The sequence below is a fragment of the Kogia breviceps genome, chromosome 16, assembly GCF_026419965.1.
Source record: "Kogia breviceps isolate mKogBre1 chromosome 16, mKogBre1 haplotype 1, whole genome shotgun sequence".
NCBI lineage: Eukaryota > Metazoa > Chordata > Mammalia > Artiodactyla > Physeteridae > Kogia > Kogia breviceps.
This window is the reverse complement of record NC_081325.1, coordinates 20,893,394-20,917,133: the sequence shown is the minus strand read 5'-3', so window position 1 is coordinate 20,917,133 and position 23,740 is coordinate 20,893,394. Positions and strand designations below refer to the sequence as shown.

At 40.9% G+C, this 23,740-nt stretch overlaps 1 protein-coding gene and 1 pseudogene across 1 annotated transcript in view; both read right to left on the bottom strand.

Moving 5' to 3' along the window:
- The window catches only part of HTR2A (5-hydroxytryptamine receptor 2A), a 63,329-nt gene that overhangs the window by 22,326 nt on the left and 17,263 nt on the right, over window positions 1-23,740 (bottom strand). The window lies entirely within an intron of this gene.
- Window positions 7,411-7,807, bottom strand: LOC131743317 (prefoldin subunit 4 pseudogene; annotated as a pseudogene).

Genomic DNA, 23,740 nt, shown 5'->3' with positions numbered 1-23,740 from the left:
AAAATTACAATTTCCTCCACTATTTTTTTACACTCATTCTCTTTCCCAGGGTTTCAGCTGATGGATATCCTGCATCTGCGCTGATGTTGAATGTTTTTCTTCCAAGTTAACCTTTAGATGATTTCATGGATGGGGGTGGGGTAGAAACCCTCTGAAAATGAATGCAAAAGTTTATGTTCTTCTGACTATGTAAAATTTTCAGGGGAAAGGTAATCCCGCAATACTCTGTAACACAAAAATGATTCTGGACCATTGAACCTGGATATACAAAGGCTACATTTGTATGTGTGTGTGTGTGTGTGTGTGTGTGTGTGTGAGAGAGAGAGAGAGAGAGAGAGAGAGAGAGAGAGAGAGAGAGTGTATGTGCCTCCTGATAAAATCACAGCTTCACAGCTTCATAGTTCCATATCTCCTGGATAGTGCTTTTCTTAGAATATGGAAGCAATTTATACTTTAAAAACACATCAAGAGACACAAGTCACAGTCAAAAATTTAATGAGCCAGTTAATTTTAAGGAAAGGCAGGAAAATGATAAAAGGATGAGCTTTTTGATGAATTGTGTATTCAGGTTAAAACACATGTACACACACGCACGTGTACACACACACCACAAAACACGTTAGTATCCCGGGGAGAAGGTAATTTGCCAGTTACATACGTGTTAAAATTGAAGCAATTCTTAAAATAAGTCAAACCAAAAGAATACTTTCACATAGACAAAAGACAACTTTCATACAGTGGAAAGAGGAACTTCTGAAAAATTGCTCAGTTGTCCAGTTTACAAGGGTAGGATGGTTTTAGAGCAAGTGGGAGAGAGAGAGAGAGACCCTCCTTTTAACAACATTTTGGGCATGTGGGGTAGTGGTGGATCCGGCTAAGTAAACTGTGAACTTCTTGATTATGCGCTCACTGCTTTTCTAAACTTCGTGACAGTAGCAAAGGTTCTGTTTAACCAGCTCCAGCCCACTAAATTCTTGAACTGATGCATTTTGTCGGGGACAGAGTAATGATCCCCTGACATGCTCACATCTAACTCCGGGAACCTGAATACGTTGTATTTCACAGCAAAAGGGACTTAAGGTTGCAGATGATAATTAAGGATACCAATCAGCTGACCTTCAAACAGGGCGAGGAGCCTGGATCATCCAGGTGGGCTCACTGTAATCACAAGCATACTTAAGGAAGGAGAGGGAGGCGGGAGAGCTTGGTCAGAGTGATTCAGTCTTGGAAGATGGCGGCCGGTGGACTCTGGGAGCTGGAGAGGGCGAGGTGATGCTTTCTCCCCCAGCCCCTGGAAGGAACGCAGCCCTGCTGATGTCTTGACTTGGCCCGGTAAGACCTATTTTGGACTTCTAACTAGACTTGAAGGTTACACATTTGTGGTTTTTTTTTTTTTTTTTTTTGAAGTTGACAGAAGTGTTGCTTAAGTTTGTGGTAATTGTTACTGCAGCAGCGGGAAGGGAACACACATTGCCCGGACCAGTTCCTTCTCTGATACGGGGGTGTTGCTGTAAGTAGGCACATTTAGGGGGTCAGTCAGAGTGTGGGGTTTCTCCAGCCTTTGCTTTTACACAGCCCCCACTGTTTTGAGGGCACTGCGTTTGTTCATTTGGAGTGAGAGTCACCCAGCAAACTCGTCCAAACTTGATGAGTTTTGATGCCATCCAAGCTCATGTATGAACTTTTAAACCTTCCTGTGAGGAAGAAAACTGTTCCACAATATGGAAAGCAGCCTTGCTTTTCACCTTTATTTATTGTTATTAAAGTGCAATTCACAGCTGTAGCCACTTGGGGTGAAATAAGTATGAGACTGGGGGACAGAAGCCCTGCCTTTTGTCCCTGGTCCTCCCTCTTCCTCATACAAGCTACAGATGTGATGGACTTGTTCTCCCGTAAACATTTACAATAACTTTGTCAAGTTCCTCAAATCCTTTTGATAATTGAAACCGGGTTTAATCTGGGGGGAGGCTAACATCTTAGTTCTGCAGTTTACGATGTCAAATTATCCCAATATGAACATGTTATATCTTTTTAACTGGCTAAGTCTTATTGTTTTGTCTATAATCGTTTAAGGCTTTTTTGTCATAAAGGTCTTGGGAATTCTTGTGTTTTTTGCATCCGGTGTTGCTGCCTGTGTCAGTCTTGCGGTTATTTTTCCTTTGTATGGTATGTTACTTCTGAATTGTCAGGTAAAGGTTGGGCTACTAGTATTTCCTTTATAGACTTGCTTCTCATAGGCCTAAGTATTTTTTTCTTGAGTTTGTGCTGAGGATTTAAGCTGCCACAGCTGATTGTGTACAACGGGAGAAGGGGTTTTATAGCTCGCACCCTAGCCTGTGTGCCTCCTGGCGATTCTATTAGCGGGGAAGGATGGACCTTAGGGCGGAGGGCCTCTAGTATTAAAATGTGGGCTCAGAGACGCCCCCCATTTGCCCACATCCTGCCTGGATGCCCCCACGGCACCTGCGTGGGCTGCTGCTCTAGCCCCCAATCCCCTATCCCTTGGGCTGGGAGGAGGCAGGAGAAGAGAAAGCTCGGGGGCCAGCTGGCTGCTCCTTCCCTTTTCCTGCACTTTGATTCTGTGGTTCTCAACCGTGGAGCACACTGGAACCACCTCGGAGCTTTAAAATACTGACACCTGGACTGAACCTATTGTCTGACTGTGAGGCCTAGGACAGAAGGTTTTTAAAACTCCACAGGTGATTCTTATGTGCTGCCAAGGCCAAGAGCTGCAGCCCTGGCCTGAACTTAGCGGCTGGAGGAGGTACCAGCCAAGGTTGCTGTGTCTCTGTTTGGTCACCTGGCAAGCAGTCTCTGCCAAGGGCAGTGGCTCTAAGGGGGAGCCCACTATGCTGTCTGTGGCTCTCAGCGCTTTTCCCTTCTGGGTTATGTGTCTTTCACGTGTGGACCTGATCACCTTCTGTTTTCCTAGAGGCTTTTTTTTTTTTTTTTTTTTTGTGGTACGCGGGCCTCTGACCGCTGTGGTCTCACCCATTGCGGAGTGCAGGCTCAGCGGCCACTGCTCACGGGCCCAGCCGCTCTGCGGCATGTGGGATCCTCCCGGACCGGGGCACGAACCCGTGTCCCCTGCATTGGCAGGTGGACTCTCAACCACTGCGCCACCAGGGAGGCCCTCCTAGAGGTTTTTTCATAGCTTTTATGCTAGTTCTCCGATTCCCCAATTCCCCTCTTCTGTTAGGTTTAGAAGAGGTAAGTCTGCCGTCCCAGTGAATCTGCCTTTGTCATAGCACCTGGAGGCCCTTCTTTACTTTTAAACCTGGAAGATTAAAGGGAAACCAGCCTGAGGAGCTAAGCCAGAAGGGTCCTGGTCATCAGTAGCACGTGTATTTTCCTTCAGAACATTATCAAATTGTACGGGGAGGGCTCTGGACACAGTGTCAAGTCTGGGATTTGATTCTTTGCTAACAAAGTTTATCTCTCAGAGTTGTTGTGAGGATTAAATGAGAGAAAGTGGTAAGGCCCCCAGTGACATCTTTTAGGAGATGCTCACAGATGTTAGTTGAACTTGAACTCTTGCGGTGTGAATAGGACAGAAACATTCATTAACTGTTGTGTGAGCAGAGGATCGATGCTCTGAGAATAAGAGAATCGTCTAGCAGGTGGTGTTACAAATATCAAAGGCTTAGGTATTCCTCTGTAGCTGTGAGCCATACATTTAGTAGTCTCATCTGTTACGATTGCTTTTAGAGTCTGTTAAAACAGTTAATTAGACTCCTTCTCTGTTAGCCTGTAAGAGGGGCACATAATAGAGCTCATACAATTTAACTCATTTCAGGCTTGTACTGGCTTGAGGTAGAAGCTACTAGAATTGACTTTTATTGTCAGGAATTCCAGTGGTGGTCTGTTTTTCTTCCTTTTCTTTTCTTTTTTTTTTGCCTCTATTCGAATAAAATATCACTATTCCAGGTCTGGCCCTACCTGACTTCAACTCTTTCTAGGCTGAAATTTTCCTGGGGATTTTATGGTGTATGTCACTAATAAAAGAAGTCAGCAGAGACTCCCTAGGTTCAGGGATGTGGGCATGTAATTAACATTTGATTAAGGGAAAAACAGATTACAGCGTTTGGTTAAGATCATAGATTACATCCCACTCTCCCCTGCCACCCATCTGCAACACCCAGTTTTAGTTGAAGAGTGTTCCTGGAAAAGATGTTGAAGTCCTAATTCCCAGTATCTGTGAATGTGACCTTATTTGAAAATAGTTTTTGTTGATGATCAAGTTAAAATAAGGTCACGAGAAGGAGCCCTAATCCAGTATGACTGGTGACCTTATAAAAAGGGGAAATTAGGGTACAGAGAGAAACACACAGGGATAACGTTACCTAAAGATTAAGGTAGAAATTGGGTGGTGCATCTATCAAGATGAGGAATGCAGAGGACTGTCAGCAAAACACCAGAAGTTGGGAGAGAGGCATGGAGCAGACTCTCCCTCACAGCCTTCAGAAAGAACCAACCCTGCCGATGCTTTTATTTTGGCCTTCTAGCTTCCAGAACTGTGAAACAATACATTTCTGTTTGAGTCACCCAGTCTGCGGCGTTTTGGTATGGCAGCCTAGGAAACTAGTACACCCTCTTTCCTTCACTCTGCCTCCTCGGAGAAGTGATGCTACAGATTGGTCGGATTCAAGGACATTCATCGAATTATTAGGTTGAAACATGAGTAAGGCTGATACTTAGCCACCTTTGACCTGCAGAAAGTACAGTTTCACATGGTCCAACCTAACGTTTTTCTTGTGTGAGACCCTAAATAAATCTCATTAGGGTGGGAGGGGGGCTGTCTCTCATTTCCACTTCTTCCCTTGTCTGGGGCGTGAAGGGGCTCCCAGCTGGGAGATATCCTGGCCGTCGTTTTCTTTGGCTTTTGCTGATGCTTCTGTGGATGCTCTTTATTACATGTAGTGAGACAAAGGATAACAAGGGACAGAAATCCAAAGCTTGCTTTCCCTAAAATGGTCTGAGGTGGGGTGGCAGGTGGGGACCTTTTGGTGTTCTGAAGGGCCTGTGAAAATTTTAAGATCTTGAAAAAAATCCCAAACACATATGTAACCTTTTCAAAATAAACATCTAAGTGTGGATACAGTGTAACATCTAACTATTAGAGCTGACCTGGCTACATTATGCCACATTGAACATACATGTTTAAGATGATGTGGGTGGCGGCTCTAGAAGTAAGAGTTCCCTAAGGTCTTAAAGAACCCTGGGCACTGGGGCAAATGGTCTCTGCTCTGGCTACCACCACCTGATACTTATAACTCTTCCTTGCTGGTATATTCGTGACATTCAAGATAAGAGACTGGATTTAGGACAAAAGGGGGTAGAACAAAGCGATCCTTTGTCCTGCTTCATCCTCTGGTTATACATTTCTCTTGGAGAACTGACAGTGTTCTAAACAGTGGGTTAAGAACAAGATGCAGGCGTTTGTGTCCTGCTAATATGATTCTCATCCTCCTTATAAGAGTACCCAATTTGAATAGTTTTTTTCTCTGTAAAAATCCCTCATTAAAATAAAGCAAAACAGTAATCCCTCATGGCTTTCTAATGAGCCTAATAAGCAATTTAGAAAAGACTTGAAATAAATGCAAACACTAGGCACAACTTTCTTTCCAGTGAATTCTCAATAAACCTAATTACTTAACCTCTCTTTTTCCCAACAAAGACGGCTAGGAAGTAAAGACGTAGGCATGTTACCTCACTCACTATGAGCTTATGAAACTCGAGATAAAAATTGCAGCAGGGTTTTGAATAGAAATGAGTCTTCTAAATGTCTGGGGGGATGGCTAGCCCTCTACCTTATGGAAGATCGATCTGTTAAGTCAGTACGAGACTTACATATACCTTAAAGTTTGGGAAAGGTAAGATCAACTGGCGTTTCTCTAGTGGAGCCTGTTCAACTCTTAGTACAAATTACTAGGGCGAACGGGGCTACTGGTATATCTGGTATGGTGGTTCTTATATATGCTCTCTCTCAGTACTTTGATCCTGGGATCAGGGTTTCTTATGAAAAGGCTTGTAACTTAGGTTAAAGGGATATCATTATCTAACTACTTATTATTCATGGGGAGAATAATTTCTGAATGTCTCCTAAGTGTCAGGAATAGTGCTGAGTACCGAGGGTACAAGCTTGGCCGAAAGAGTCCCTGACATCAGAGTTTACAGTTCAGTAGAAGGCATTACTAACAGGGTAATACATCCTAGGGTAGCAGCAGTTTCAGGCTACAATGAGGGGCACAGAAGGGCACTTGGATTTGGGGACAGATCAAGAAAACTTTCTGTAGAAAGGGATCAAAAACTGAGACCTCAAAAATGAGGCTTTATCCAGACAAATTGGATACATTCCCTAGAGACAAGAAAGCACAGCACATAATAAGAACTGAAAGTAATTCAATATGAGGTAAGGATCCTCCAGAGAGAGATGAGCCTGAAGAGGTACGCAAGAGCTATATCTTGAAGGGCCTTGTGAGCCATTTGGAGAAGTTTTAACTTGATCCTGAGGGCGGTGGGCAGCCATTAAATGATTTAAGACGAGAATGGAAATGATCGGCTGAAAGGTCTGGCGGTGTGGAAAATGGATTAGAAGGGAACTAGACCAGTAAAGAGGCTGATGCAGTACACAAGGTGAGAAAGTGACAGACAGCAGTGGGGACACAGAAAAGTGGAGGATTCATAAGACGGTAAGAGAATTGGTAGAACTTAGTGATTAGGTGTGGGTACAGGAAGAAAAAAGACTGAAGGTTTTTAGCTTTGTAGAGTGGAACCTGAAATAGAAAACAAGTTTTAGGGAGAAGGTAATAAGTCGGTTTTGGACACATTGATTTGGAGCTTCTTGGTAAACAGATATGGGTCTGGACGAGGAAGGTGCTAAGGATTCCTCCAGGACAAGCCCCTCAGACAGCTGTCAGGGGAGGACTCTGGGAAGAAATGAGTGCCGAGCTGAGTCTTGAAGGGTGAACAGTAGTGGTCGTAATAAAGAAGGGGAAGATGCTCCAGAGAGAGGAAGCATCCTGAGGAAAGAGGCTAGGACGCAATGAGGAGTTGCTGGTAGCATAACAGGGTTGAGAATGGAGTAGAAAGGCAGAGAATTTTTTTTTAACTGTTAAATTTTTTTGTAATAAAAATTGCGCAAATATTCTAAATGATATAGAAATGTAAATGATTGCTTAACTGATTTTAATAGCATGACAAAGCCTCTACACTTGAGATAATGGTTATGCAAAATACATAGATGAATACTGTCTTTTAAAAATAAAGCAAGACCTGAAAATAGGCAAGTTTCCATTAAATAAATGAAAATTTAAAAAAATTTGCTTTGCACATCATTTGGAGAAGGGCAATTATCATTTTAAAGAATATTCAAGTTTGTTAAACATTTTAAAAAGTATTATAAAATGTTTAACTTTCATCAGCTTCAAGGTTTGTTACTCCCATATTTTGCATATAACTGTACTTTCAAATCTGCTAACACCTGCTGAATTGATTCCATTCTGGATTCTAAGGTGTCAGTTTCTTCTTTCAAATTTTTCTTTGCTTCTTATATTATGTTTCTTCTTCAGAATGGCTAATGGAAACATCACAAATCTGATAAGGTATCAGTAAGCAGTCGTAGTCTGCAAGCATGATGTCCTCACAAGCATCTTCTAAATTCTGGAGTTGTTTCTTTTTTACTTCTCTTTCTTCCTTCAGCTCTGTGAATCTACTTGCATTCTGTGCAAATCTGTTTTATCTTTTGTTGATCTTCAAAAGTAACATTGACATCTTCTGCAGCCGCCTTCTTCATGGTGGCCACCATCCTGTGAGAATTCTTGATAAGCCTTCCATGTCATGCTTTATGCACAAGGAACTAGAAAGGAGCCAATAAGATTCCAGGCAGAGGATAGACTTGGTTGTCTTTGTGCTTTACAAATTAGGCCGGGCACTAACATGAGTATGAACTAGAAATGGGAATAAGACCACTTGAGAGAATATAACACGATTCCTGTCAAAAGGTAAAGTCGGGCTTCCCTGGTGGCGCAGTGGCTGAGACTCCGCCTGCCGATGCAGGGGACGCGGGTTCGTGCCCCGGCCCGGGAAGATGCCACGTACCGCGGAGCGGCTGGGCCCGTGAGCCATGGCTGCTGCGCCTGCGCGTCCGGAGCCTGTGCTCTGCAACGGGAGAGGCCACGGCAGTGAGAGGCCCGCGTACCGCAAAAAAGAAAAAAAGTCTCAGATGAATGCCGAGGCAGAGGGGGTGGAGATAAAGGAATGAAATCAGGTGATATTGAGGCAACAGAAATAATAGACATGACCATGGACTCTGGGAGGCAAGGAAAACGGCAAGAACGATGCTCAGGATTCTGACTTGGCCATTTGATAAGTTAGACAAGATTGGCGAAGGGAAGGAGCAGCTATTGAGAAAAGCAGGATAGATGGGCCCTAACCCTTGGTTCCTCATTCTACAAAAGGCTGGAATTTTTGTTCACCACAAGAAACAATTGTAACTTTGATCTGCAGTAAAGTATTTGTAGTGATGTCACATTATCCTTTTCTCAGTATTAAGGCTCAGGAATTTTTTCACTCTGAAAAACTGCTTTTCTCTAAGACAGCAATACTCAACATGCAGGGAAAAAGAAAATAAAAGACCCAAAGGTTTTTAACAATTTGTCCAAGGCCTCAAGATGTTACTGTATTGCTACTCGGTTTCCAAATTTCAGCTGAAATAAAAAATGGTCAGAAAAGCTTTTTCTGAACATCTTCTCTAAATAGTTACCATTACTACTATCGTGGTACTATGTTCTGTTCGTTCATAGCACTTTTATCTGCTTCAAATTATATTTTGTTTACATATTTGTGTCTCACTGTACTATAGGGTCCTGGGTTGGTGTCTGTCATAAAGGTTACTAAATATTTTGACTGTTCCCCTGGCTGGACTTTTAATCTGAGGTCTAAGTCTACTTTATGTTGCTATATAATACATGGAAACCTCCATACTAATGAAGAAATCCCCGATGGTAATGTGAACAAATTAAAACCGTGGTGCCAGTTATGGTAAACTGGGGGGGTGTGGGTGTAGGTTTGTGTTCGGGCCTGAGATGGGGCGGTCTGTGGCAAAAGAGGATTGCAGAGCGTTCTCCTTTATTTTCTTTTGGATGAAGGAAAGCTCTACTGCTTCCAAAGAGAGGAAGAGCTTTATGGAAAGAAGTCCAACTTATACTATGTTGTCTCTGATTCTATTCTTAAGCAGAGAGATCCTGAGTGAGCCTGTCTTCAGAAGCTGGCTTAATTGGATTCCAACCAGGCAGAAAGAATTCTTAATCAGAACATATTTTATTTGCTTAAAATGAATACTGTTGCAGCTACCCCCTATTTATTAACAAAGTGGTCATTAACAGCTATCAGTGGCTGACCTTGACAGATTCCATTACTGAAATAATGAAGTCTGATGGGTTACTGTTATTAACATTTGCTAATGGTTTTGCATTTGCCGAGCAAGAGATTGCAGTGAAATAGAGCTGCTTACTCGGGCAGGTTGACCACAGGGAGATGGAAGGAAGTAATGGAAAGCACAGGGAACTTGATGAAAAATGAATGGCTCCCGGGAAGAATTTCTACAAATGAATGCAAATTCAGATATATATCTTTTAATCACCATAGTGAAAGGTTGATTACTTACTATTAGAATCACCGGATGATTTTGTTGTAGGCAGACATGGGAAAATACGAATTTATCCCTTTAAAAGGTCCTAGTCATTTCATAACAGCTGGTAGGAAACTGAACCAAAATGATAAAGTGAAAAAAGCAACCAGGTTCAGAGCCAAATGGAGGAGAAAAGCTTAGCAGCAAGAAAAGGAGAAAAAGATGAAATCCTATTGAGTGTTAGCATTTCTGAAACTTGGAGTTTGGGATTCCAAAGGATATGATTTTATTTTATTTTTTCTCCTAAGCAGCTTCCTTCTCACTGACATACTTTGAGATTGTGAAAAATGTCTTTCCCTTATCCCCAAAACCAGTATTAAATTTTCAGTACCTCTAGACACATGACCCAGCAACAAATACCGACACAGCTCCTTCCACCACCCCTCCCCCATCCCCAATCAGCTGTGGCCCATGGAGTAAACTTGCCCTTGTGATGTAGTTTGGGAGACATAGAAAGGTCTGTTTTCAAATTGTCTCTCCCACCTTCCCCAAACTTTCCCATCACAGATTCATTTCTTTATATCGCACGTCTTGATCTTTCTGGCACTCTCTACTTAAAATGCACCCATTTCTGGAAGGCGTGATAACTTAGAACCCATTAGCTCTTATCAACTAAAACCTTGTCCCAAATAGAAGTCCTGTAGGGGCTGAAGCAGATGGAATGAATTATTTTGGAGAAATTTCCCCTCCTCCAAGTGCTACTTTGCAGAGGTGGAAAAGCCCATGTGTGCCTCTCTAACAACTCTGAACAGGAGGTTCCTTCTCTGGCGTAATCTCTGTTGCCCAGACTTCCTGGATCACTAATTACCGAACTGAAGTCGGTTTGTTTTATGCCTTTGCCTATTGCCAAAGAGCCCAAGGTAAGGAATACTGGATACATGTGGGGACACCCCCCCTTTAGAAGACAAAAATAGGCTGCCTTGCTGTTGCCTGCCCTTTAGTTCCTGGGAGATGGGGCAGGATCCTACTAATTTCTGACATGAGAAATTAGCTGCGGACTTCAAAATGACCCCTGTGTAAGCATGCAAAATAGAGAACCAGATGACAGCAAAGAAGTGCCTTGTCAAATTTGACTATTACAATGAATTAAATTTTTGTACCTTCTGTAAGCGTACTTCAACCCAGCAGTTGGTGCACAGTACATAGGCAATGCATATAGTTTTGAATCGATCAATTTAAGCATTTCACACTTTAGAGGAGATGACTCACAGCAAGTAGCTCCTTGAAAGAACATTCTTTTCCCCCTGTGTGTTCAGTCATTAAGGGCCTATTCTGTAGGTACCACAATCTAAGAATAGAGGTAAGCACTGTGTAAGATACGCTCTATGCACATTAATGTATTAGGGAAGGCAAACTATACTATCAAGTTTAATAAAATATAAGCAGGACAAGGGAAGTTAGCAGGGAAAAACGTACTGTATAACTTTGGGATAGATGCAGGGTGGCTCTGAGGGACATAGAGGCCCCCAAAGAGAAAGCACCCAAATAGGTAAGAGAAACGGGGAAATAAAAACTGGCTTACCCTTGATTGGGAGAGGCAGTTGTTAGTGACTCCTATTAAATGGAGTCTTTGTAAGACAACTTACAACATCTGTTGGGTCAGTTAACTCCTAAGAGTGTTCTCTAATTGGTAAGAACTTCGCTGGTGAAATACTCCACTTTACAGAACTTGGAGGCAAGACCTACAGGAAGGAGTAAGAAGTGAAGGGTGGGTGGGTGGGTGGGTGGGGTTGGAAATGATATTTAAACCCTGAAGCCAAAGAGTGTAGTAACTGGGGGAAGAGTAGGCCGGTCCTAAGGGAGATAAGGTGCAAGTGAGGTGAAGTGAGGGTGGAGAAATGGACAGGTGCCTGAGGGCAAAAGGACTTATTTAGCATTTAAGCCTAAGGAAAGCATTTCACAGCCATCCTAAGGGAGATGGGAAGCCGTTGAGAAGTTTTTAAAAGGTCTTTACTTACATAGCTGATACCTCTGAATTCTGTTGAATAATGAATCAAACCTGTGGTGGTTTAAACACTCAAGTGTTCATCTACAAATTAACTGGGTTAATAGGTGTATGTATTAATGAGTATATAAACAATTTTGGCACCTTTGTGACCAGCTGATTACCATGAAGGCATTTTATGAGAATGAAATACAGAGTACATGGAGACCACAGCTGACTTTTCCTTGATGTAGATAATGGTATGATTTTCTTGATTGTGAATCTTATCAAGTACTGAAATCTAACTTTTTAATAAAATAGTATAGGGGTTAGTTTTCCTAAGTTATAATGGAAGTTGGTGAGAGCATATGATTGTTCTATGCAACATTTTCAATAACACAACACATGAGGCAAAGAACTATAGTAAGGCAATACACCCAAGGAAAATTAAGTTCTTTGCTTGGTTCATTATAACACTTTATTTGAATGTCCCTATTTTGGACTATGTAGAAAAATACTGGTACTAATAAAATGACATTTGTTCTAAAAATAAAACAAGTTATTGGTGGAAATATTAACTTAAAAAAGAGTAGAATGCTTTTAAGCACTTGTTGGTCATTTCCAGGTAAATGACTTAAATCACTATACAAGTTTTCAATTTAATCCTCAAAGAAAATATCAAGGACCTCTATACTGACAGTTTCTTTGGTATAACCCTGTTTTGCCATGTACGTTTGAGAGTAAAAGTTTCTTTTAAAATCTGTAACTTAGGTTCTTTAATTCAGACTTATTTTCCCAGCAGTTAGTCAAATACAGTCACATTATAAATGGTTATACAACTTTGAGTTAGCATATTACTTGTATAGACTTTAAGGGCAAATACAAATTAAAAGCAAGAGGATAAATACTCCTTATTACAAATAAGGGAAGAGACATTCCCTTCCCTTCTCTCAGAGCATTTTCTTTTGTAAAGTTGTAAATTCTTTCTCTGGCTTTGGGCTTTAAATCTTTTAAAAATCCTCTTGCAAGTCTTACAACTAGGAATGCCTTTCCCAAGGACCAGGGAGCTAACCCTTTGAAATGCCATCATCAAGGGAGATAGGACCTTTAAATAGCAACAGACATGTCTAGTTGGCTATCGTACAGTTCAGAACTATTGGATTCAAGGCAAAAACATTTTTGGGTCATTTACTTAGAGTATATGTATATATGGGTACATGTATGTATATACACACCTGTGCTGCTGGGGGCAGGGGGAGGGTAAATCTGAAGTGTGGAACGCTTGGCCACGTTGCTCACTGACTGGAGGATACACAGACTGAAGGTGAGGCACTCCTAAAAGTCGTTAGCAGCAATGGGAACGTGTGGATGCTCGGAACACAAGGTAAGCTTTTCTGGGCTCCCTCCAGGCATCTCATGAGACCTTTTTGCTGTCTTCATTATTTTCAAGTTCTGCTGTCTGTATCTTGCCCACATCCTGGGAATCCTAAGAGGATTCTTTTGTAAGAGTTTTATAAATTGCTTTGTAGATTAAAATTCTCTATAAGGTGTTTATTACTCTGAGCCGTCCTGACTTGGAGAGATTAGACTTCGGACAGTTCACGTTTCCAGGCCTCAGAGAAATGCATCTGTGTTATTAACCCAGGAGGCTGGCTCACACAGATACAGGTGGATCAGGTGATCTGCTTCCTGATGTGCTTACCTGTGAAGCTGACCCGTCCTTCAGCCTTAGCCTGGCCTCACAGTTCGTCCTTCTCTGCTTCCCTCCTTTTCCTGGGGTCTCTCAGCTCTTGGGCAGAGCCACCCTAGACCTGCCGAAAGGCCTTAGGGTAGGGAGAGGCTGAGGAAAGGCAGTGCTGCACAGTGGAAATAGTCATGGACTTCAAGTCAGAAGACTTGCGTTTGACCAATTCTGCCTTAATTATGAAATCCTGACTAGCTACTTAATCTCCTTGAGCTAGTTCTCATTTAACACATTTCTTGAGCACCAGGTATTGGGCTTGGTATAGTATGTGGGGCTGGAGATTCATCAGTGACATAGATTACAAACCCCTACCCTCATGGAACTTTCATTTCAGCTGAAGATAAAACATAAGTAAATACATAATAGAAGCTAATAAAGTAAGGTAGAGGGGGAAAATGGATAAAATGGATGGGGAATAGATGGGAGAGAATGTAGTAATTTCTCTGGGGAGATCAGGGTAGGCCTCACAAGAAATAAGCACTAGAGCAACGGCTTAAAGCAAATGAAGCAATAGAACATGTACCTATCTTGGGAAGAACTTTCCAAGTTGAGTCCCGAAACAGGGAAATAGGAAATTAAAAACTAGTTGTTGACCCTTGCCTGGAACTAATACCAATGACAACAGCATATTCTTAAAATGCTTACTATATGCTAATGTAGTGGACATAAAGTTACCTGGCATATATATCTAAAATATATCTTTTCTACAAGCTGGTTACAGCTGGCCTTCATCCTGGAAAGTAAAGGCTAACCCCCAAATCTTAACAAATTCCCAGTCTCAGAAGGGGCCATTTTCAATTTGAATGTCTTATTCTATAGTCTACCATTTATGAATTTATATCAACATTATGACAGAGCGTGGTACTAATGTGAATACGATGTAATATAAAATTGTGGAGACAATTCTTGATGGAACTTTGAGTTGCTCTTTCTCCAGAGTATCTTTTCAAGGATGTCTGAGTAGTGAACAACCTTGGATGATATAGTATCCATCTGAAGCAAAGGGGGAGGTTGCTTACTGCTTATCATAAAGGATTTGAGTTTGTTAAACTCGGATTCCTCTTCTCTGTGCAATCTACTGTGGCTCCCTTGGCATTGCCCTGTGTGAAACAGGGTTCAGGCAACCAGCACAAGAAAATGATGATACTCTGGCTGTTACTGCTGGGAATCTCTGGTCCAAGAGTTTCATGTCATCTGTCAGCATCCACGAAGCTGTGGCAGGCTAACCTGTTACCTTGCAAGTAAAGTAAAAATCTAAGATGCACCCTTCAATCTTCATGTGCACTTTTTGAATGAATTAGCAATTTCGGTAGACCAAGGGAATTTTTAAAGGAATGTAAGAAATGATGATATACCTTATAAACAAATTATTGGAGAATTTTCTGAAGTCTAAACTTTAACTTTGTCCTGATTGAGTACAAAATACCCAGATAATGTAGGAAATAGTTCATCAACTGTCTCAGCACGTTGCAAAGAGGGGGTCAATTCTTAAGTAGCTGGTTTCCTTAGGCAACTGGGAACCTAGTCGGTCTGTTACGTTCCCAAGTTTATATTATCAGTGGAAACTGTTTACATAGTCAAACAAAATTTTTTCCCCATCTCCCCAAAGGTATGGGGATGTCTTTTCCCTAAAGAGGTCAGACTTCAGGGAGCACATAACATTTGAATAATCCGTATGCTCAGCATTCTTGGATGTGTGATGCTGCCAGAGCCAGGGCAGAGAGTCGAGCTGAATGGAGTTACTGAATGTGTTTGTGTGGCTGGAAATGCAGCTTGAAGATGAAATGGAAGGCAAAACTCTGATAGCTTGGTATTGAGATTTAACGTTTGTACAAGGTCTTTGAGGGTGAAGGCATGGCTAAGAACAAAACTATTCAGAAGATGTATTTGGAGGAATTGACCATATGACCAAAAGCAAACTCCTACTTAAGAAATTACCAGGGCTTCCCTGGTGGCGCAGTGGTTGAGAGCCCGCCTGCCGATGCAGGGGACGCGGGTTCGCGCCCCGGTCCGGGAGGATCCCACATGCCACAGAGCCTGTGCGTCCGGAGCCTGTGCTCCGTCTGCAACGGGCGAGGCCACAACTGTGAGAGGCCCGCGTACCACAGGAAAAAAAAAACACTTACCTAAAATATCATCATTAGATTTTTTGTTCCCCCTTAAATTAGGGAACTGCACCTTTAAAAATGTATAACTATTATACCTACTTCTTTGAGAGAGGCTAGTCACAAGGGGTACACCTTAAGTTCCCTATATTTGACCGAGTTTCTATTTTATCCTTTATACAGAATTTACATCATTTATCTTCAGGCACTTCCCCAAGAAAGTCTAGGGTGGCTATTCATCCTTGAAATATCCAAAAAGGCTTATAAAGTAATCTACATTCACTAGCAACTGGAAGATTGCCATTTCTAAAGATGGAAAAATTATTCTCAGCTTTTAACATTGTCACATAGAAATGTCAATATTTTAAAATAATTATAGGAAAAACACTTTTTGCAAGTCTTTATTCTCAGATAACTTGTTGGATTACTATTTAACAGTAATACTTGAGGCGGTAAAGTCACTTTAAGGAATTGGAAGGGAGTAAAAAGGGAAACTAGATTCAAAGAACAGCAATGACACCAAAAGCACAAGCGACAGAAGAAATTGGACTTCATCAAAATTAAACTTTTGCATCAAAGAACACTATCAAGAAAGTAAAATGACAACCCATAGAATGGGAGAATATTTGCAAATTGTATCTGACAAAGGTTGAATATCCAGGATATATAAAGAATTCCTGAAACTTGAACATTCTAATTAACATGGACAAAGGACTTGAATAGACATGTCTTTAAAGAAGATATGCAAAGGTCAATAAGCGTATGAAACAACACTAATCATTAGGGAAATGCAAATCAAAGCCACAGTGAGATAACACTTGACACCTACTAGGGTGGCTATAACAAACAAAAAATAACAAGCTTTGGCGACGATGCAGAGAAATTGGAATCCTTGTATATTACTGGTGGGAATAGAAAAATGCACAGTTACTTTGGAAAATAGTTTGGCAGTTCCTCAAAAACTAAACATAAAATTGCCATATGACCCAGCAACTACATTCCTCAGTAAATTCCCCAAATTGAAAATGGGACTCAAACAGATCCTTGTATGCCAATGTTCATTACAGCGTCCTTCACAATAGCTAAAGGGTGGAAACAACCCAATTGTCAGATAAAATGTACATGCAATGGACTCTTCAGCTATAAAAAGGAATAAAGTTCTGATAAACGTGCTATAATATAGATGAACCTTGAAAACATGACAAGTGAAATAAACCAGACCAAAAAAGGACAAAGTTTTACTTACATGAAATACCTAGAATGGATAAATTCATATCCAATGTAGATTGGAGGTTACCAGGGCCTGGGGAAGGAGGGATTGGGGAATAATTGCTTAATGGTCAGGGTTTCTGTTTGGGATGATAAGTCTAGAAATAGGTGATGGTAATGGTTGCATAAGATTATGAATATAATACTCGTAAATTGTATACTGAAAATGGCGAATTTGTCATTTAACCATAATTTGTTTAAATGTACATACCTTTCATTTGTGACTTTTAAATAATTTAGCTTCTAAATGGTCAAGGAATTTTTAAACCTGAAAAAGTAAAATCATTGGGACCGAAGTAAATATATCTGAGGTAATTATAGGCAAGTGAAACTAAAAGGACAAATAGACTACCGTAGGGATAGAACGAGATCAAATTATATGCCAAACTACTGCTTTGAATACACTATTAGTCAAAACTCGAAACAGAGTTGGGAAAATGGCTAATAGACTATAATATATCAACATGAGGGAATAACTTGTAGCCATTAAAATCATAATTATGAAGCCCATATGGAAAAATAAAAGCATTAATACAACATTATATGATATATCAGAATATAGAATAGCAAATATAATATCTTTGCTAAAATACATTTTATGTGGGAGTCGAAACAAAAACAGTTCTAGGAATAAAATATTTCTAGTGCCGTTGCCCTAATTTTTTTCAAAAAAGGAAAAGTGAAATGGTGGGCTCAATACTTTCTCTCTAGTAATTACCTATTGTACAAAGTAATGCTGGTGTTTTGAGCTAGAGTCCCTTTATTCTGGAGCTGTATCAATTATATTGAGCTTTAGTCTGAAGACTTCTGTCTAAATTGGGCTACAATTAGTGAGGGTTAAATCAGTGGTTTAAAGGTGTTATAAGTTAAACTCCAATTAAGTGTTGCTTGGGATCTCACGAAATATTCTTTTAATGCCAAGACTTCAGGGTTCCTTTTATATAAGTATAAAACTATAGAGTTAGGAAACTGGCAGTCCAAACTCATTTTACAAGTGAAGAAACATATCCACAGCCTGTATTCTGGAGAAAGCCGGATAGTAGCCCAGGTTGCCTGGGTCTTAATCCTCTACTCATATCTAGTGCTGCACGTGCCTGATAATGTATTATAGCAGAGGAGCTTGGTGCTGGAAGATTCATCTTCAAAATGTTGTTAGCTTATTGCTGTTAATACTAACTTAACCGAACCTATCATCCCTTCTCTCCTTCTTCAACCTTTAGGATATTGTACACTGTGAGAATTATTTCAGCTTATCAGTAATTAGATTTTGCTGCATGCTAGAAGCTTAACGCAGAAAAAGCTTTCTAAAGGAATATAAATGCAACCCGATTCATATTTAATATCTTGTGAAAAATCTGTTAAAAGCCCATAAACTAAACAGGTCCATTTTTGACCTGAAAAACCAAAAAGAAAATCAATCAGATAAACCCTGTCTTTTATCACTTGAAGCTGGATTAAAAGAGACCCCCTTCTGGTCTCTCAGTCCCCTCCTGGCGGAATTCAGGCTGCAGAGCCACTGATTGGGTTACTAAATAATCAATTGTCCTGCATTCAACCATTATGGAAAAAGAAAAACGAGCAAATCATTCTGAAGATAGACTTTTTAGCGTTATTCTCTCCATAGGGTCTGATTTATTGACCACAACCAACTCTATTTCAAAATATCAATCATTACAAAGCGTTAGTAAACTCACCATGTAGGCAAGTGGATGGGAGTTGGAGATAACACCACCTGTCTTGGTCAGGCCAGTAAGAGGTTTCAGTGCCTTTCTCTGTATCTTGACACCCCACTTGCTCTAAGCATAATTCTGAAGGTCGAATAGAATCCCTCTGTACCAGAATAAAAGGCTGTTTGTTCAGCGGCTTGCTGACAGTCTTAGGTATTGAGACCTAACAGTAGAAAATATTATAGAGCCAGAAGGGATTATCAAAATGTGATTTAATTCTAGACAAATCCCACATAAGTCTTATGATTTCAAAAGACCTCCAGGGAAATCGCTTCAGTTGTATCTTTTATTTCTTCCTCTTCAATTCTGGTATTGTTCGTGATGTGCAATGATAGCTTTAAAACATCATGGTTCTCTTTTTTTTTTTTTTTTTTTTTTTTTTTTTTTTTTTTTTTTTTTTTTTTTTGCGGTATGCGGGCCTCTCACTGTTGTGGCCTCTCCCGTTGCGGAGCACAGGCTCCGGACGCACAGGCTCAGCAGCCATGGCTCACGGGCTTAGTTGCTCCGCGGCATGTGGGATCTTCCCGGACCAGGGCACGAACCCGTGTCTCCTGCATCGGCAGGCGGATTCTCAACCACTGCGCCACCAGGGAAGCCCATGGTTCTCTTTGAAATGTGAGAAGGTACCTTGTTACCTTGACTGGTTTGGAATGAAATCCGTTCTTAAATTTAGGTTTTAAATCAAAGATAAAAGATTATAAAGAATCAAGGCCAATGCACCTGGTTGAAGACATCAGGATGGGCTCAGTTTTGCCAGAATTTATCAAGTGCCTACTGTGCTAGTGATGAGTGAATCAAAGACGATAAGACATGACCCCTCCCTGCACCCGAGAGGTTAAAAACCCAGTATGCTCTACTGCGTGGGTTGACAGCTCTGTGTAGCACTGTTGTAGGTTCGTTGCAAACAAGGGTACGTGCAGGGTCCTTATCTGAAATTTTAGAAAGTGCGTATGTGAGGCGATCCATGCGAATAGACATTAAAAAGTCCATCCCAATTCTAAACTGATAGTTCAGACAGTGCTGCTTGGTGCACACCAATTCTTGGGCTTCCCCTTGGTTTCTCCTGAATCAGATTATCTGGGAGTGGGCCCTAAGAATAGGCCCTTTCCTGTGATTCTAACACACTTCCATTGTTTCCTTAGAGAAGTCATCCTTCACAGCAATAGTTTCTCATCCAAGGGTGAAACGGTCTTCAGTGACAGGTCATTGTTTTTGTGTCTTTCACATTGTTTCAGAAACTGGTCTGAGAGTGGTTATGAGGGCTGCTTAGAGAACCAGTTCACTGTTTATCTTTGAGTCTTTCAGTTTTCCCTAACACTTATAAATGGTTTAGCCAAACGTGAAGAAAACAAAACAGGCAGGTGAGCAAGTGCTGGCTAAGACCTTTCACTGAGGAAAGGGTGGCTGGTGGAGACTTCGTTCTGAAGGCCGTACCCAGAATCCGAAAGTTCTCCACTCCCCGGAGGACATTCCCTAGTAACACTGCTCCTGTAATGGCTTTCACTTTTATGATATACACGAACAGTCAAAAACGAAACCCTCATTAATGTAATGAAACTCTTTCTTAATAAGGCTCTCTGATGCTGAGTTTAAAGCACTAAGTTATTGAAAAGACAAAACCATGAGTTAGCTTTGCTTGAAGTTAGAATGTGAGATTTTCATGGTATGTGTCTCTCATTCTTAGCTTCTATGACAAGCCTTGCCAAACCTGTTTCTATGGAAACAGACATTAAATCTGTGAAAATACTAGAGAAGCTACAATCGAGATGTTGTAAATTTTCACTTGCTGCCCTTTGCCAGGTGATGCCCCTAGATGCAAAATGGGCACAGGTGGGCATCCTTAAAGATGACTTGCTATCAGGGAAAAAGTATAAGGGCTTCTAGGAAACCCTGTTTCTCTTCCTCCCTTTATTTTCCTATCCTCTTCTTTCTTTTTTCCCTCCTTTCTTTGTTCATTCATTCCTTTTATTTATTCAATCAACAAGCATAATTGAGCACCTATATGTGGTTAAATCTAGACTTTTTTTCCCGTCTTACGTGGGTCAGATAGATGTCTTTAGGAGACAAAACCAACCGGGATACTGTCTTCAAGTATATCTGGGGAGCATGTCAGTTAAACACACTGATAGAAGGGTAGGGTTGAATGCTGACAGACTCTTGTATGGGAAGATGTTGGAGAGTTGGGGTAGCTGGGAAACAGAAAAGGCATCTCCTTTCCCTTTAAGTAGAGAAACCACAGGTACATGGTTTGTGGTACATCATGGACCTCTACCAGGGGTTCAGAAGCCAGGGCCTAAAACGGAAATAGACACAATAACCAGTGTGCCAAAGACAAACAATAAATGGAGATCAGCTTTCTTCCAGACAGGCTTGAATATCTTTCATGGGATGAAACAAAAAATGTAATAAGCAACAGCCCTTACCCAATAGGTGGGTTCATTGCTGTATTAGAGGAAAAAAGAGAACCCCTGAGGAGACAGACTTGTGGTTTCTATATCAACCGGGTGGTTTCCAAAGTTCCTATATCAAATGTAAAAACTGGGTGGTTTCTTTGAATAAGACACACAGTGGGCAGTAGCTTGCTCATGTTTTAACCCTCGGAGTGCAGCCTGTAAACAAGGTCACCCATATAAACCTTTACACTGGTTCATCTGGGAGTTAAAAAGGAATAGGAATATGAAAAGAATCCATCCTATAGAATATAGAGAAATGTAACTAATTTTGGAAATGTTTTAAAAATCTAAGATAATGGCAAGCATTGGTAACTTATAAAGGTTCTAATGGGCATATTCTAATAGGAATTGAGCAAGAAGTTTCTATCCACCTCTATACCCCACCATAGCCAACAGTCCAAACTCCTGAAATCAAGCTTTAATTAAAAAAAAGTAAAAATGAGGCTAGATTAGAAACTAAATTTAGGAAGACATTTTAAAGTACCGGCATACTTCATCCTTATGGACTCCGTGGCCAAAACAAAGGCTGTTACCCCTCACTATGCAAGAGAGAAGAGTACAGGGCAAGATCATAAGGTGGCACCTTCTAGAATTAAAATCATGAAGGATCATAGTAAAATGGATGAAACTCTTCATCTGCAGAGTTCTTCCTAGAAGCAACTCTGTAGAAGAAAGTTTTGAAAATGTTTTTGATTAAAAAAGCATATCTTCCTGTTTATCCGAGACTCCAAGGTGCCTCTCTTAGCCAGCACCTGTAACATGACTAATGCAAGCAATCTCAGAGCCGTAACGTTTCTATATAATGGACTGTTTTGAAGACTGAGATGAAATATTGAAAGAGTCCGAGAGCTAAGAAATCTTCAGGCATTCTTTCAGTGCTGTCCAGGGGAAAGATGTTCTGATTCTCGATGACCGGTCTTGCTTATTTAAAGACAAATATCCCTAGAGTGGAAAAGGGCATCTAACTCATCAGTTAGAGTTAGATGAATTTAGACATCCTTTAAAGGATATTTTGATATCTCAGTCCTTTGTTTATCAAGCTATATTATGTCTTTTGCTTGTATTATTCTCTTTTTGGAGAGTTCTGTCTCATTCTCCATTTTCCCAACTTTTTCCCCTTTTTCAAAGCTCAACTCAAATGTCTGTTTTCATACAACCTTCTCATCCCCAATTCTGCTGAGTTCTTTGCATTTTTATTATAATGGCAAATTCTGGTTTCTGTTATAGATCTTGCTCCATTAGACTGTAAGCCCTTTGCTGTGTACTTATATTTTGATTCACGTTTTTAAAAAGCGTAAATGTAGGCGTCAAACCCTTGGCTACATGCTTGTATATTTGTTCGGTTCTCACTGTGTCCCTCACGTACTTGTACTGGCTCTGGCCCATTATGGAGCCTCCCTTACTTCACGTTGCTATTTTGTACGGCCGTCTGGAAGGATTGCCCTGCCAGGCAGGAGACTCCCATGCCGGCGAATGGGTCCGGGAAAATGGGTATATATTACCCATGTATTAAATAAGTCAGCTTACTGGTATTTGACTCATGTAAGTCAGCTTGCCAGAGTGTGATTATTCCTGGGCGAAGCAGGGAAAAAATCTGAACTTGCAAAGTTGATGTCTGGACTGTAGAAGGTGGAGACCCCGCTGATGTCCAGCTGCAACGGTGAGATTCTGCCTGGGAGACCTATGAGGCCTCTAAGAGACACATTACTTGCCTTCTTATAATGAGTTTTAAAAAAAAATTAAAATAAAAAAGCAGCCGTTGGAAAACTACCTTGAGATGCTATGTAGATTCTGACATGAGAGAGCTGGGCTTAGGGATGGAACAATTGTCCTACACTTTCCAAATAGGTATTAAAATCTCAAACTAAAACTCACCATCTGGTGGGGAAAAAATTCCACATCTTTCTTACAGACCCTACTAATTAGGCATTTATAGTAACCACAACATGATTGGTATTAAGTAGAAAAGTTAGTTATTTTATATAAATGTTAGGCTTTCATAGATTATGGGAAAGCAATCTAAAAATAGCTTTTTGAAACCAAGTGCACAAGGAAATAAGTTTCTTAAAGATGCTTTCAGCCTCTGACTCTAGAAATTAATTTTTGGATAGGCATTATCTATTATATAACTTGGGCTTAAGAGGAAGTATATATTTTTTTGTTTTCTCTGGGAACTCATCTGGTGAGGGAATGAACAGATGATTATAATATGTGAAAAGATAATACATGTAAAGGTTGTGGAAGACTCCAAGCAGGGCAAGTACCTAATCCTTGGAGAAAAGGGAGAAATCAAGAAGGCTTCCTGAGCCTGGCAGCTTCCACTCCTGCTTGGAACACAGTCGTCATGCTCTGACGAGCCCAAGGCTCCTTGGAGGAGAGGAGAACCGAGACACTTGGTGTCTGGCCCCAGCTCAGCTCCCAGCTGACAGCTGGAGTCAACCACCAACCATGTGAGTTCTCCACAGCAGATGTCCAGTTCAGAAAAGCCTCCAGATTGTCGACTAGAGGCCCAGCCAACAGCACATGGAGCAGAAAAGCACCCAGTGGGGAGCCCAAGTCAACCCACAGAGTTGGAAAGATAATAAAATGCTGGTTGTTTCCAAATTAAAAAAAAAAGCTTCCTGGAGGCGGTGGTGCCGAAAGAATAGTAGAAATGAGCCAAGCGAGGAGATGAGAAGGCATTTGAAAAAGAAGATGCAAAAATTAAGTTGAAATGACGTGGGAATTAGGGGCAGTTTATTGTAACTGGAGAAGAAAAGGTGAGGCAAAGTATGGTGGGAGATGAAATGGAAGTGTGGACAGGGACCATACTTACAGGGTCTTGTGT